Raw genomic sequence first — 11,695 nt, 5'->3', positions numbered from 1 at the left:
GTGAACACTTACACGTACTAAACATCAATCCGTGCGTGACGTCCTCAGGAGCATGCGCACCACCCATGTATGGATGGATCCGTCACCAGTCGAAATGCTTTTCACCATGCTTTTCACCATCTAGCGCAGTTGATTGGATCGTCCCTCCACAACATTCACAAAAAGACACAACCCAGACAAAATCTTCAGGCTTCGAAGTGTGCCACACATGGCACATGTGCCATGTGCAATGCATGAGCCTGCAAGTCATTCCGTCGTATTGTCGGAGTATCTAAAGCGTCCACGCACAACATCTGAATCTTGGAAAAGTGTCTGGACAAAAGAGACACACGAGCCCGAAGGTTTATAGGCTTGTAATGTTTATAGGGTTTTGAACAGTTGCAACATACACGAGCCGCTGCGGCCATGCTTCACACCAGCTCACAAACACTATGAACATCGAGTTTTCAAATAAGTCATCCTGTTCACCTTGGGCATACTTGCGACTCTTCATGACTTGCCGGCGTGCTTGTCGGGCGTGCCTCGAGGCGCACGCCTTGGAGGCGGAAGCTTGCGCCTCCTGGCAACTCAACTTTCAACGTCCAGATATTCTGCTTGTATACAACAAATTACCTCTCAACATAGATGCGTGTTGCACATTTGGTAACGAGGTGCATGCTTGAGAGCAGCAGGTGCCGGGTTAGGGGTTAGGGTTAGGGGTTAACGGAATTCGAACTTGCGACCGCCAAAAAACTTTGGGACCGTACTCGATTTTTGCGTGTCATCCATGCACTGGGACCATGCTAATCTTCTCTGTATCGTTTCAAATTTATCAGATGCCCGAAGGCAACAACTGTTGTGGCTGAGTTGTACTTATAGCCCTGCTAATCATCTCTGTATCGTTTCGCTCACCTAACCCCCAACACCAAAGACTCTTTGTCAAACGGCAATATGCTTTGCCAACCAAGAATCATTTGCCGACGTCTTTGTCAACCAAACGGTGCATTGTCGGACGCCCATACGCATTTTGACAGTTTGAAAGTTGCGCACAAGCAACGGATAGCACAGAATGCAAGTCTGGGCATTGGCCAAATGACTTATTTGGCCAATGTACTTTGTCACATCCAGCAATCGCTGTAACACGAACAAAGTGGGCTAAACATTAGGGTGGCGACCTCCCGTCTCTCAGCCCGTCGCCGCACTGTCCACGCCTCGACATTGCAACAACACAACGAATTGTATGCCTGACAGTTTTATGCGTAAACAATATAAACACCCGGTTACCCTGCAACCTGTAGACGCCAATTGGAGTTGCGGCCGCCTTGCGCCTAATGGTATGCAGTGCGTGCCGCCTCGTTGTCGAGACTTCAGGAATTGTAGCTTTTGCGAACGTGCGGTTGAGGTTCAGGGAGAATGAGGTGCGTTTGGGGAGTGCGGGAGGGACACACGTGCATCTCACGGGTGTTGTCTTTCCACCCTGAACAGGAGAGCTAATGTGCCGGGGAGGGTAACGAGAAGAGGGTCGGACAGACAAGAACGACGAGAATAACGGAATAAAGTCTGTGGTAGACCACAATAATGTTCTTGGGTTGATGTACAAGAGATGAGAACACTGCTACTGTGTTCAAACAGGAAGGAGTGCTCATATGAACAGGATTGCATGTTCTGAGCAGAAACCTGACAAGAACGCCAACCGAAGAGATATCAGTTAAAATAGTGTCGACCATATGGTGCTCATCATTTCGCACATATCCTTTGTACTCGTCGACAGGTGACTGAACAGTATTCGGAGAGGTTCGTATATATGTCGAGATAGGATGGCACTCCGAAGCGCTTTGGCCCCAAAGGGCTTGTCTCACGAGCACCCAGCTGGGACTTTATCATTCCTTCTCTTCCGGTGTGGGTCATTTCTATCTGCACGCATGTCGGGACGAATATTCTGCTTGCGCTGGACCAGGGCGGCACACCGCACCTCGTTTGGTTACTTTCTTCAAGCGTCCGGACATACGTCGGATATCGAGTTTCGTCTGTAAGCGACAGATAGCTGGACACCAGCACCGCGTGAGCATGCTTTGAAGGAGATGCGGCCGGAAGATGAGGAGGTCGTCCCGGTGAAAGTAGAGCAGCGCCTGCCCCCTCCCCCCTGCGAGTGGAAGATGGGGCCTGTGTGGCCGCAGACTGATCCTGACCCCGTGCCTGGACACAGCAGACCTGCATGGACCCCTGCCGCCCCGGTTCCTCTGGGTGTAAGACCGGGAACAACGACCACGCCATCGCAGGGGCCACCGACACCGCTGGCCCGCCTCTCCCCTTGTTTGGCATTGCAAACATGGGTGCAAACGATCGCCGCATCTGCTGCTGGTGCCTATCTCCTGGCAGCCTGCATGATTCCTGACAACACAAGTGTTTGCCTGACGACATCACGCCACTTGACAGCCATCTACCTAAGGCAACTAGGTTCGGGCTTTGTGAAGGCTTACTAGGATTTCGAGGACCTCCGAAGATCTGAGGTGCACGGCCTGGGAGTCCAACTCAGCATATAAGGAATCAAGCGGTCTGCTCGAGCCCCTGTCAGACAGTGTTTACACCAGTCAGTAAGTACCGCAAGCACGGCGACATCGCTAAAAGCCTGGAAAATAAAGTGTTGAAAGACATTGACAGGCAGAGCAGTACAGCACAAACTAAGTTGCTTCACCAGTCTCATACTCCTGAGAAGTCAGCGCATCCATCCAAGAAAAGGGGGAGTGCGGGTGATCATGCAAGACCCCTGGGCGCGTGCCAGTCGGCGCAGAGTGCGCGTTCAGCGAAACGGCATGGCTTAAGACTCAAGCATTCACGGGCTGATGACTCAAGAAGTGCAGGACGCGCCCATAAGCTGGTGATAGTGCTGAGAAGCAGAATGCAAATGGAGCCATTGCAATCGCAGCACAGGAAGTTGCCGTTCATCAGCGTGAGCCAAAGTGTCCGTGCGGTATTCTTTGCTTTGCTGTCATCCGCAGTCACATAAGCTAAGCTAAGATTCTGTCTATTTGTCAGGTTTTGAGCAACCGTTCGTAGACAGGGGTGAGCTCCTGCCGGCAGTATGAAAGGATGAAGATGGCACCTGCAACGACAGCAGAAAGTTGAAGGCCACCGGACAATTACACACACGCACCAGAAGCTTGAGTTACCATCCTGGTGCAATTTTGCCACAGGATAATGGTGTCCTTTTGAATGTGCTATCTCGAGGAACTGGAGTTGGTGTTGCTTCCGCGTGGTGTTCAGTGCTTGTCTATGTGAGAACACACGAAAGCCGTACATGTCGATGCAGCAGAAAGGTGGAAGTGCAAACGGACGATGCCAGCATCGCATTCGTGCGGGGCGGGAAATTCATAGTAATGCCCTTTCTTGAACTCACAAGCAGATAGGATGGTCTTCTCATACTTGGCGCTATCTGTGATTCGGATAAAATAACCTCACTCATAGTCGTGGAGCTACTGCTCTTACCACGTGGAATGTCAGCTTGGCACCATCGCCAAATTGCAGCATTCAACGCGAGGCAGCGAAAGACAGGGGGGGGCGCACAAGTGATGCGTGCGGCGCGGGGCGTGAGGCCCTTGAAAAACGCGGAGTAGCCGTCTTCATGGACGATGGAGTAGTACGACTTGACGATGGAATTGTAGCTCTCATGGCGAGGGTGCTTCTTGTCGATGAACGCTTGCATCCGCGTCTTGATTGTGTCAAACGGGTGAGAGAGCACCGCCGACATGACGCCTGCCGTGACGCCGGAAATGAAATGCGTTGTGCCTTTGGGAACACTATCGACGATGGAGGGCATGCTGTCTAGGGTCCTTTTGAAGAATGGCATCGCCTGCATGTCGCAATGACGCGTTTTGTTGCAGAGTGACATGCGCACGACACTCACATGCTCAGTGTGAATTGTGCCGGCTCGTGTCCCTCAAAAGCATGGGCTACTTGCAACGATGTGTGCGAAACTATTCGAACGCACATTTTGTCACCAGTGGTAACTTACCACGCTCGGCGCATTGAGCGCATGGCAGGAGACCCTCTTGTGGGAAATGGTCGACGCATGCACAGGTGGCGCTTGACACAGCGGATCCACGCGTTGCTTTAATCAATAAAATTCAATAGAGGTTAACACATCGGATCCATCGGGTTGCCCGCATTGCTTTACTTATAGGCCAATGGAGATCAATGACTTGGTTTGATGCAAATCACTGCATATGAGGCCTTTCGCCCACATGCCACGAGGGCCTACCTGCGTCCAAATCAAGAACCACATTCCCATAGCGCCAGTGCCAACTTTCGCAGGTCTAGTATGGTGCAGGAGCTACAGCATGGAGGTTGGCCCCAGCCTATGCAGGGCAAAACCCGAGGTGAGCAACCCTGACGATGCTCTTCATGCTTCTGTCATACATACCGTAACAGTGCCGACAACTGGGCGGTCACGGTCACGCTTTTGGACTCGCCGCCAAGTTTACATAGAGAAACTATGTCGAACTGCCAGCTATGTATACAGGAGAAATACCCAAAAATGATGTTATGCTCTCAGGGACCTCGCCCATGTGTTGGTCATGCTGCGGCAGAATAAATAAATCGGGCATCATGCGACGTTGCTGAAGGCGTGCACGGCGCCGACAGGGACGTGGGCTTCTGATGGGCTTGGGCTCATGCTCTGGTGCAAGCGCTCCGTACAAAACGGGGTTCAAGCACATGTCCATGTGATAAATGGAATATGCTTTCAGTTCCTGCCAAAGTCTCAGCCCAAATAAGCCCTTCATGTGGCCCTTGCGTATTGTCTGCCCGAGAGCTGTTCCCTCCAAAGTGCGACGTTTGGCCTGCCCAGGCAAGAACGATGAGAACGAATCGTCACAGCACCACAGCCCAAGCAAAATGTATGATCACGTAGACAAATCTGAGAGACTGGTCATCCCAATCGGCACGGTTGAGGGCGTCAATTACCTCCATCCAACAGCAGCCATAGATCGATTCGCGCGCCATCGTTGCATATATGCCAACACCGAGTCCGCGAACGCCATAATTGCGCAGGATTTGGCTCACTTCCACGGATAGTTTTCTTCCCGTTTGCTGTTGATGAATGACTACGAGCTCCGTTGGATTGGCGAACATTGCCGAGGTGGCGCCGGCCATGGCGCCAGTCAGAAATTTCTCGTGCTGCATCATGGTGTCTCGCCCAGTGAGCGTTTTGTGAAGACCGTTGTACAAGAAGTTGGAGCCGAACTGAGTGGCGGTGATGGGCGCCATGGACACGCAGTTCATCTGCACGGGATTCGCGTTGGATGCCGCGCTGCCACCGCGGAGGAACAGGGACGGACACGTATGCAGACCGTCGGTTTCCCACCTGGATTCACTGTCCCAAGAAGACGCATGAAAACAACTTGAAGCACCATTAAAATATTATTCTTTGTGCACAATGCCAAAGGACGCAAGGAAGAGGTCAAGGATAGTTTGGCCAGACCTCGAACCAAGCACACGAGACAGGGCTCCTGGTTGCGCGGTCGTGGTTGCCAAGAGGGATATGATACAAAATGCATGATGCGGAGCAATGCTCAAAAACCTTTTAATTGCCTGAACGGAGCGCGCTCTAGCGGTGCCCATGAATGTGCTAATGCACGAAAAGCCTGTACTAGAAGCGCAGAACAGTTGATTGGAAAGACAGTTCCTTGAAAGCGCACCACAACACCTCGGTAAAAGTGCAAGGGATTTGTGGGGATGGGCCTGCCTTCTTGAATCGCGTTCTTGAAGGCCACCGTTGGCTGCATCAAGCATACTTCCAGCGTCCCACTCATGGCGCCGATGATAGCGTGATCTACAGGTGTCATCACCATGCCTAATTATATTTTCGTGATACACGACAACGGTAGTCAGTAGCTCTCACACCAGCACGACCATTCTTGGTCAAAATCGTCTCAGGGTTGTTAAGCTATTGTGCTCATCAGCGCAAGTACGGTCGTGCTCAGCAAACACACCGTCTGAAATCATTCATTTATTCCCATCTGCTAGCAAGCAAGGCTGTCTGCAACGAAATCAGGACAAACCGTGCCAGCGAGGACATGTGGACACATCTGGTATTGCGAACGGTGTTGAGCGCGACGAAATATTTAGGTTGTACGCACTCTCTCTTCAGGTGCGATGCGAACCTTTGCTCCAAGCAGAAATGCGCACTTTCGTGACTAGCACGTTTTTGAGAATACGAAAACTGGCTGAATTGTCAAACCGGGACGCTACCAAAGCAGCCGCCACCAGCTTGCCTTGGTAAATTCCCCCAGTCTAGTAGTGAGCAAGGGGAATTAAGATATGTAGAAGTGTGTTGCCCGTGACAGTACACAGCCTTGGTTTTGGCTGTGCTGCTTGAGGAATCTATGCAGGGAAAGGGAACGCATGACTGTGAAAAACAAGCACCCAAACTGTTGATACGATATCATACACCTCTGATACACATTCGAGCCTCCTCCCGCAGTGAGCTTATCCCGTCCAGCCAAACGACAGCCGCAGTGCCTTCCGCTTACCGAGTCTGAGGAAGTCACATCCTCCTTGCCATGAAGGAGGATGTGCTTGCCTCGTTTCATGATGATCCTGACTCCCCTCGCCTGTTGTCAACGCCGCCCTTCTTCGGCGGACGCAATCTGTGATGTTTTGCTGACCCCGCTTCTGTTTAGAGGTTGCCGCTGACGACCCAGCAGCCAAAGTTGAGAAACAGACACCACTTGACTGGCTGATCTTGCAAGGCGTCGCTCAAGGCTACCCCCTCTTCCCTCTTCGTTCTCTTGTTTGACGATCTCCTAGAGACACTGAAGCACAGATTTCAGGCTGTCATCAGCACCAGCATGCCACGAAGACACTGCAAAGGCCGTCACAGGTGTTGGCGTGTGGCCTTCTGATAGGAACCCTGATGATCAGTTGTTTCAGAAGTATGTGGAAAACGTAGGGGTTCCTACGTCTGCAACGTTAACCTCGATAGGGATGTTCAGCAATGGGACCAAACACCCTTAACATCAAAGAAGTCCTGACTGAAGTCCCTGATACGTGGTATATTCTGATAGTGCCTCCAGGCATCTCCCGTAGGAGACCGACCTCCGAACCCTGGACCTCCCATTGCTGCTATCTGATTCCCTATCGAGGATGACTCAACGTACGTCTAGCGACGTCTTCACATAACACATCACCCCCTCGTCGCAAGACGGCAGGAGCACAGAGTCATCTACTGACATGAACATGAAACATGAGACATGAATGTGAAAATGTGGTCATGAACAAGAAGTCTGAAGTCTGGTCTAGACATGAAACTGAACATGAAGTCTAATCCTTGTCTGTATCGGCGCCTAGTGGCGGCCAGTCGTCGTTCGGATCTAGACGCTGAAAGCCTTCAGCCAATGCCAACGGACTGTTGTCCTGTGCTTGAGTGGCTGCTTGAGAGGCGCTGATGGGGTTTCGGGGGGCTATCCAGCCTATCTCCTCGCGTCTATCAATGAAGTCCCCGAGATCATGACGCACGAATTGAGCGCGTGCTGCACGTTCGGCTGCGCGATTCCGACGCCGTGAACTTGAAGGCTGAGCGTGTGCTGGAGCCTGGCGGACCACGGGTCCCAGATCTGAGTCGAGGTCGCTGGACAGCGGACTCTCGTTCGGGTCATTCCAGTATGAAGGCCCAGCTGATTCTGATGCAGCTGGCCTGACTGGACTTGAGGGTACTGACCTGGGGCTGACTCCCCACCCTCCTGACTGAAGGGGAACCCGTGCTGAGGGGCTGACCTGCATGAACTCACTGTAGGCTTGGAGCCTCCTTTCTGTACAGTGGGGACAGCCTCTTCAATTCTGATGCTGGAATGGCCCTGAATATTTTGGCCCTGACACCTTTGGTACATCGTCCAAGGTAATCATCGACTGTGCTGATACAGTCCTCACAGTCCTTGAACTCATGCCAGGAGGGCTCACAGCTTCCCTTCCACTGGACGAGGAATTCTGTATAATTCTGTTTCTTCTTGGAGCGGGAGGAAACCACATTATGATTAATGATGGCCTCTACTTCCCATTCTTGAGCTCCATCAATCATGACTGGCACAACTGCCCTGTTTCCCCTTGGAATATAGGGCTTGACTAACGTGACCGACACTCTGGGGTGTATCTGCAAATTGGAAGGCAATTCCAATAGCACTATGGATCCATTGGCACCGTGCTGTAGCACCTTGACTGGTTCAATGAATCTGGGACTGAATTTGTGCCTTAAACTTGGATGCCTGAGACTGATGTGCTTGATACTGAGCCACACCAAGTCTCCTGTCTGATAATGGTGGTTGACTACACCCTTCTTATCATGAGCTTCCTTCATTTTGCATTTAGCCCAATGAACACTTTGCCTGGCTCTGGCAAATTCTTCTTTTGCTTGAAGATATGTGCGCTCCCCCTTCGGTACTGAAGCGCCCATCCATGAGGCCAATTCTGATTGTGGGGCAACTAATCCCTTCTGAGTTGCTATTCTGTCCTTTACCGCCTCAAAGGGGGCTAAAGGCACCGTGATTCTGTTCATTCTGAAAGGCGTGCTACCAGTTGCTTCACGATACATGTCGTTCAGAGCAAACTCAATGAAGGGCAACTTCTTGTGCCAATCACTCTGATCTGGTGCTACATAATGCCTTAATGCAGTCTCTACCACTTCATTGGTCCTTTCCACGAGGCCATTGGTCTGAGGGTGGTATGCTGTACTGAGACTTAACCTGATATCTGCTAGGTCACACAATGTCTTGAAAAGTTCTGAATTCCATTGTGGACCCCTGTCACTGACTATCTTGGTAGGCATGCCATAATGAGGGAAGACCTCCTTGAAGAACAGCTCTGCGAACCCTTCTGCAGTCAGAGTGGTGTGTGCTGGTATCAGCCTGACCATTTTGCTGAGATGACAGCAAAACACCACGATAGCATTATACTTTTCTGAGGCTGATGGGGTTAAGCCTACGATTAGATCTACCCCCACTGTTCTCCAGCAACTGCTAGGAGCCTGAATGTAAGCGGTGGTATTCTTCTACGCCTATCCGGCTTATCACTCTGACATTTGTAACATGATTGGACGTAGTTCTTTATATCGGTGGAAATGCTGGGCCACCAGAACTGTCGTTGGACAAGTTGGAGTGTCTTCTGAATCCCCAAATGCCCACACCATGGCACATCATGGTGCCAGTACAATATGCCCGACCTGAGTTCCCCTGAATCTGGAACATATAGGAGATTGCCCCGCCACAACAGGTCGCCTTTCCCCTCTGATAACTGAAATGCCTTGCGTTGAGCGGTGGTCTGTACAGAGGTATCTCCTCTCGTCCCAGCCCCGATTCTGTCAAACAACGTTTCTACCAGTAGTTCATAAGCACTTAGGGAGGGATCAGTCTCCTGTGGAAGGGCGGTAGACATCTCAGGCTGATCAGGCACAGGAGTCCCCTCTACCCCTGAACTTTCTGGGCTGATGAGTGTACTTGTTTTCTCACCGGCATCACTCCCATGACCTTCTGATAATTCTGAACATGAACGTGAACGTGAACCGGATTTCGCTGGCCCACTAGTCCGGCGGTCTGTGGAGGCCTTTACTGATGAATTACTGAATAGGTGTGCGTCATGCAACTCATCAGTCTCAAAACGAACACGTTTCGTACCACGACGGCGGGCTGTTCCACCCCCTGATGACTGGTCCCCACGCTGACTGCTGCTCGGGGTGCGGCGCGTGTGGCCTCCCAGGAGGATGCTGGTGTAGGTGCAGACCACTTGCTGTCGGCCTCGATGAGCCTGGCCTGAACCTCCTGCAGTTGCGCTTCCAGTCTTGATTCTGATTCGCGAGCCAGCGACAGCTGTGTCATCGCCGTGAGGATCTGAGCACGCACTTTCTCCAAGTCGCGGCATACTTGAAACGTTTCCTGAGTCAGCTTGATGCTGTCTGCCATCGCTAGATGCATCAGCCGAGACTCGGTCATGGACGGGCTCTGCTGGGTCCATGCTGACATTGTACAGCACACTTCGTGAGCGGTCGTACATGGGATTGGAACCGAAAGGCCAATTATCCCCTGGGAACGTGAGTGCCTGTGCGGCTGGTGGCGTTAACATCCTGCTCAAGGCATCAGCCACAACGTTCCTGTCACCTTTGACATACAGAACCTCATACGTGAAGCCTGCCAGAAACTCCAACCAGCGAGCTTGGCGGCGATTGGGCCGTTCTTGCTTGGCCAGCCATGTAAGTGGCTCATGATCTGTGTGCAGCAAAACTGAACTGCCCTCGAGATAGCAGCGCCATTGCTTAAAGCAATATACCATGGCGAGCATCTCCTGCTCTGTGGTGGTGTAATTCACCTCAGCTGACGTGAGTTTGCGTGCCACATATGCAATTGGGTAGGGAATATCTTCTTTGAACTGAATTAAGACACCCCCTATTGCCTTTGTGGATGCATCACTGAACACATGAAATGGGAAGGAGAAGTCCGGATGGAACATCATCGTTGCATTCTGAAGGCACAGCTTGAGCTGATTCCATGAATCCGTGCATTCTGAGGACCACATTGATGGATTTTTCTGGGTATGGGCATGTAATGCCCAAGCGAGGTCTGAATACTTAGGGATGAATTTATTAAAATAGTTCATGAACCCCAGGAATCGTCTGCATTCTGTGGCTATGGATTCCGTTCATACTGTAGCCTCTGATTTTGCATCTGCAGCTTGTGCTGCCGCTAACTGATGCACCAGCGTGAGTGGAGGCTCCCAGTCCGTGAGTGCCTTTACTTTATTGGGATCAGGCATCACCCCCTGACCTGTCACAATATGCCCCAAGTACTTGAGTTGGCTTTCAGCCCATGTACACTTGGGTAATTGACAAAACAGGTTATGCTGATGCAAGGAGGTAAGCACAGCATCTAGGTGCTTAGCATGCTCCTCCATGCTACTTGACTTGATAATCACATCGTCCAGATACACCAAACAGTATCCTCCTAATATATGCTTTCTGAGGATAGTGTTCATGGCTTGCTGGAAGATGGCTGGGGCATTACTGAGGCCCATTGGCATGACACACCATTGATACAATCCAAACGGTGTGGGGAAGGCAGTATATGGTTTACTTTCCTCTTCAATGGCAATTTGGTAAAATCCAGATGCCAAATCCAATGCACTGAATACACATGCCCCTTGTAAACTGTCTAGGAGCTCACCTTGATTGGGGATGGGACCTCTGTTGAGTACTGTCCTCGTATTCAAATGCCTGAAATCCACACAGAACCTTAGTTTCCCATTAGGTTTAGGTGCAAATAATACTGAAGAGCTCCAGGAGGAAGAACTTGGCTCTATCCATCCCATTTCAATGAAATCCTGAATTCTCATGATGAGCTCTTCTCTTTCAAGAGGGGTGAGTCTGTACTGTCTGATGTACACTGGCTTAGCACCAAATCAATAGCCAACTGCATGAGTGTGGGGTGGGATCTTTCCTGCTAAAGTGCCTCCCTCACCACTGTGTTTCTGAATAACTGCTTGAACTGCTTTGAGGCCGGAAACCTGGTAGGGTTGTCGTCTCGCTGAGCGACCTTGTCAGGGCTATCCTCACCCCCACGACCCTCATGAGCGGTCCGTGAAAACTGAACTGGGTTATCGTTACGCAAACGACCCTCCTGAACATCTACCACTTCCTTCTGAAGGAGATGTATTCTGTAAGCTACTTGAGTACCATGCT

General features: G+C 51.1%; 1 non-coding gene across 1 annotated transcript; it reads right to left on the bottom strand.

Annotated features, from left to right (window-relative positions):
* Nucleotides 1–728: 728 nt before the first annotated feature.
* On the bottom strand, nucleotides 729–827 carry LOC149810518 (U6 spliceosomal RNA). The gene has a single exon (XR_016429180.1). It is a non-coding gene; the product is annotated as a U6 spliceosomal RNA (small nuclear RNA).
* Nucleotides 828–11,695: the final 10,868 nt, after the last annotated feature.

This window comes from Nuphar pumila, unplaced genomic scaffold (assembly GCF_984573655.1).
Source record: "Nuphar pumila unplaced genomic scaffold, dmNupPumi1.hap1.1 HAP1_SCAFFOLD_326, whole genome shotgun sequence".
NCBI classification, from domain to species: domain Eukaryota; kingdom Viridiplantae; phylum Streptophyta; class Magnoliopsida; order Nymphaeales; family Nymphaeaceae; genus Nuphar; species Nuphar pumila.
This window is presented reverse-complemented; position numbering and strand designations above follow the sequence as displayed.